This window comes from Antechinus flavipes, chromosome 6, assembly GCF_016432865.1.
Source record: "Antechinus flavipes isolate AdamAnt ecotype Samford, QLD, Australia chromosome 6, AdamAnt_v2, whole genome shotgun sequence".
In the NCBI taxonomy this organism is placed as follows: Eukaryota; Metazoa; Chordata; class Mammalia; order Dasyuromorphia; family Dasyuridae; genus Antechinus; species Antechinus flavipes.
The window spans coordinates 155,174,829-155,180,348 of record NC_067403.1 but is presented as its reverse complement, the minus strand read 5'-3'; positions in this window follow the sequence as shown (position 1 = coordinate 155,180,348).

The window sequence follows — 5,520 nt, the reverse complement described above, 5'->3', positions numbered from 1 at the left end:
GCCCATATTAACAGAGGAGAAAATAAACTACTTAAAAAGTCCCATGTTAGAAAAAAGAAATTCAACAAGCTAGTGATCAACTCCCTTAGAAAAATTTCCTTGGCTATGTGGATTTACAAGTGAAATTGATAAAACATTTAAAGAAAAATTATTTCTAATACTATGCAAACTATTTGGAAAAATAGGGAAAGAAGGAATATAATTAAATTTCTTTTATGACACAGATATGGTGCTGATACCTAAACCAGGTAGGGTCAAAACAAAGAAAGAAAATTATAGACCAGTTTCCCTAACGAATATTAATGCAAAAAAAAAAAAATCTTAAATAAAATATTAGAAAAGAAATTACAGTAAGTTATTACCAGGATAACAAACCATGACTAAATTGAATTTACATCAGGAATGCAGGCCTGGTTCAATATTAGGAAAGCTATTAGCATAATTGGCCATATTAATAATAAAATCAAGAGAAATCTTGATTATCTCAATAAATGCAGAAAAAGCATTTGACAAAATTTAACACCCATTAATATTAAAAACATTAAAGAATACAGATAAATGAAGTTTTCCTTAAAAGATCAGTAGCATCTATTTAAAACCATCAGTAAGCATCATATGCAATGAGAATAAATTAGAAGAATTCTCAGTAAGATCAGGGGTGAACCAAGGTTGCCCAGTGTCATAATTACTATTCAATATTGTATTAGAAATGTTAGCTTTAGTAATAAGAGAAAAAGAAATTATAGGAATTAGAGTAGGTAATAAAGAAACAAAATTATCATTCTTTGCAGATAATATGATGGTATACTTAGAGAATCCTAGAAAATCATTTAAAAACTACTAGAAACAAAAGTTACAGAATACACAATAAATCCACATAAATCACCAGCATTTCTATATGTCACCAACAAATCCCAGTAGCAGATACAAAGAGAAATTCCATTTAAAATAACGGTAGCTAAGAGAAAATATTTGGGAGTCTATGAACTATATGAACACAATTACAATTGTGTTCCACATAAATAAAGTCAGATCTAATCAACTGGAAGAATATCAAGTGCTCATGGGTAGGCTGAGGTAATATAATAAAAATGACAATTCTGCTTAGTCTACTTATTCAGTGCCATACCAATCAAACTGCCAAAAAATTACTAGAAAATAATAATTACAAAGTACATCTGGAAGAACAAAAAGTCAAGAATTTCAGGGGAATAAATGAAAAAAAATGCAAATGAAGATGATCTAGCTATACCAGATATAAAACTATATTATAAAGCAGTGGGTCATTAAAACCATTTAGTACTGGCTAAGAAATAGGGTAATTGATCTGTGCAACAGGTTAGGTTCACAAGACACAATAACTGATGACTATAGAAATCTAATGTTTGATAAACCCAAAGATCCCAGTTTCTGGGATATTAACTCACTTTTTGACAAAAATTGCTGGAAAAATTAGAAAATAGTTTGGCAGAAACTAGGCACTGACCCACACCTACCATCCTATACCAATATAAGACTGAAATAGGTTCATGATTTAGACATAAAGAGTGATATTATAAGCAAATTAGAAGACAAAGGACAGTATACCTCCCAGATCTGTGAAGAAGGAAGTAATTTGTGGCCAAAGAAGAACTAGAGTACATTATGAAATGCAAAATGGATAATTTTGATTATATTAAATAAAAAAGGTTTTGTACACACCAAACCAATGCAGACAAGATTAGAAGAAAAGCAGAAAACTGGGGAAAAATTTACATCCAAAGGTTCTGATAAAGGTCTCATCTCTTTTTTTAAATTTTATTTTATTAAAGTTTTTTATTTATGAAACACATGCATGGGTAATTTTTCAACATTTATCCTTGCAAAACTTTCTGTTCCAAAATTTCCTCTCCTTCCCTCCCCTAGATGGCAGGTAGCCCAATTGCCCTTACCCTCCTATTTCTCTTTAAATTTTTTAACTTTCTCTCTTTTTCTCCTCTCTGTCTCTCTCCCATGTACATGCACACATATGTATATAATTATGTATATATTTAATAAAATCTGATGAGAGTAAGGTTCTATTATGACCAATACTTCACCCCATAGCTAGTTCCAGTTAACAATTGTTCCATTCATTCTTCATTTGTATGAAATAATTGCTCTATTTAACCTCTCCCTATCCATTTTTATTTTTCATTTTTACTTTTTAGGATTATCCTACAAATAAGTAACCCAATCCCAAGACTTCTATCTGTGTATGCTCTTTTAAATCATCTTAGTAATTATAACATTCTTAAGAGATATAAATAATGTTGTTCCCCATAAGAAGTAAACAATTTGACCTTAAATAGCTTATAATTGGTCTTTCATATTTACCTTATGTTTCTCCTAAATCTTGTAGGTCAAATTTTCTATGCATTTCTGGTCTTTTCTTCACAAAGACCTAAAAGTCCTTTAATTCATTAAATATCTTTTTTTTTTCCCCAACAAAGGATTACACTCAGCTTTGCCGGATAAGTTATTCATGATTGCAAATTTCATGTCTTTCCTTTTCAGAACATCATGTCCATGACTTTTGAGCTATTAAACCTTGTGTTTTCCTGATTATAATTCTATACTATTTAAATTTTTTTTTCTAGTTCCTTGTAGTATTTTCTCCTTGATTTGGGAGTTTCAAAACTTAGCAATAATGTTCCTAATTTGGGATTTTTTTTGGTAGTGATTGGTGGATTTTTTTTCCAATTTTTATTTTACCTTCTAAAAACTTCAGAGCAATTTTCCTTAATAAGTTCTAGAAATAGAATGTCTAGACTGTTTTGTTGATCATAGTTTTTGGATAGCCCATCAATTTCTATATTTCCTCTCCTTGATCTATTACAAATAGCCTACTACTCACCCTCCCTGAATTCAGCCTCTCTTCAAGGAGCAGTAGCTAGGCTGCACAGTGAATAGATTGCTGAGCCTGAAGTCAGAAAGATCTGAGTTCAAATGCAGTCTTGCCAATATGACCTTGAGCAAGTCACTTCAATTTCTGCTTCAATTTCCTAGGCTGTAAAATGAGAATGATAAGAGTATTTTACTTTTCAGCATTGTTGTGCAATAAAACTAGATTAGAAACTCAACTGGGAAAAATCTTTGCACTAAGTTATTCTAACAAAAGTTTGATATAATTGTGCTATCAGAAATGATGAAAATTATTTCAGAGAATCTTGGAAACATGTTTGTATGTTTTGCATTGATTTGCACTGATGCATCAGGTCCCCTAAATCTAGCCTATTAATAACTCCTTTTTTAGAAATATACCTATGGCATAAAAATTTTAGAAGGCCTTGAATTCAACCCAATTAAGCTATGTGTTTCTTCAGCACACCTGCAATATTTTCTGTTTTGTTTATTATTATTATTATTATTATTATTATTATTATAGCCTTTTATTTACAAAACATATGCGTGGGTAATTTTTCAACATTGACCTTTGCAAAACCTTCTGTTCCAACTTTTTTCCTCCTTCCCCTCAACCCTTCCCCTAGATGGCAGGTAGTCCAATACATGTTAAAATATGTTAAAGCATATGTTAAATCCAATATATGTATACATATTTATACAGTTATCTTGCTTGCAATGCTTTCTGAAAAAGCAATCTTTGCATGCTGTGTTATTCTTGGCCAAGATTAGTACCCATATTATAACATAATTTACCAAACAATTTCATTCAATCTTGACCTCTAGAAAGATGCATCTCTGGCTTCTACTTGAATCCTCTCCTTTATTAGTATCACACTTCTGAATGTGACATAATGGATGGATATAGCTTTCCCTCTCATAAGATTCAGTGTTTTGATTGTGAGATCAGCTCATGGCTGAGTTAAATCCCAGTCACTCTTCAGGATTTTACTCTCTACAAATTCTGATCTGGAATTTTATTCTTGGCTCTCTGGTTGTTGTCCTGACTTTTTGAAGCTTATAGAGTTGCAGTTGAGTCTATCTTCAAAAATCCTTCTCTTAAAAAAGGAAACTTAATTTGCATAGAGGAATATTGTTAGTGTGCTCTCACCTGTTCCTAGAGAAAGATGTTCAATGATTTCTGGCCTTCTTAGAAAGTCCCTCTTGCAAGTGCCAAAAAAGTCTTGTCTATTTCTAGACCCAAAATCAAAGCTACCTACTGCTTCTTTTCAGGATTCTGGATGAATAGGATTTTCTTTAATATTTTCAGCTTAACTACCATTCTGTTGGCTTCCTCAATATCTCTTGCCACTTTTACCTTGTATCTCCACTGGATCCATGGATAGTCTCCAGTCATTAACTCAGCAGTATCACTCAGCAATTCAATTCACTTTTACAGGAGATATTTATTAAGATGTAGTAAAAATAGAAGTGATAAACTATTTCCCCCAATTTCCAGGGACACATTTTGCCCTCTACCACCTCAGTTCTTAGTAAAGTGGGCTCATACTTAATAATTTCTTCAAAGCACTTGTCCCATCAAGTTTATATTATTACACTTCTGAATGTGACATAATGGATGGATATAGCTTTTCCTCTCATAAAATTCAGTGTTTTGATTGTGAGATCAGCTCACGGCTGAGTTAAATCCCAGTCACTCTTCAGGATTTTGCTCTCTACAAATTCTGATCTGGAATTTTATTCTTGGCTCTCTGGTTGTTGTCCTGACCTTTTGAAGCTTATAGAGTTGCAGTTGAGTATCTTCAAAAATCCTTCTCTTAAATCAGGAAAAAAATAGACCCAACAGCAATGGGAGCAACAACCTGGCCATACCTGCGAAGTGAAAATTATGCCTTTATGGAAGCAAATTTCCTGCTCTTTTCTATCTGACTGACAGGAGCAGAAAGAGTAGTGCTCTGCTCATGTTCTGGGGTGTCCCATTGATTAGTTCACCTGTTTCATATTTAAGAAATGATGCAAAGGGAGGTAAGCAGAAGCAAGAGAATAATTTAGATAATACCAAGCTTGTTTGCATAGTCTGATTATTCTTCAATTGTCTTCTCTTTACCTGTTTTATATGTTGGTGATCAATTTTCTGCTTTTTTATATTTTTATTTTGTTCTGATATTTCTCATTTTCTTATTAGATCATTGATTTTGGGAGGTTTATTTTAATTTTCTGTGGTATGGTTTATCATTTGTTGTTCCAAACTATCCATTCTCCTTCAATTCTTTCTTCCAGAGCTTACATTTAATTTCTTAATATCTCCCTTGATTTCTTTTAGAAATTCCTGTTGTGCTTGTGAAAAACCTACCTTTTCTATTTGAATGTGTGTTTACAACTGTTGCAGAGTTGCTTTCTTCTACTAGGTTGCATTTGAGGGTATCTCTTCATCCATAATAATTTTTTGTAATAGTCAATATATTCCCCAATTTACTCACATTTCCAGCCAAAGATCATAAACTGGGGCTTTGTACCTGGACTCAGTGCTTTTGGAAGAGGTGTTCAGTACTGCTTAGTCTCACTCTGTTTCTGACATCTAAACTTTGGACAATGTCTAAACTAAGGAAGGGACTAAGTTTTTTAGGCATCCTTTAA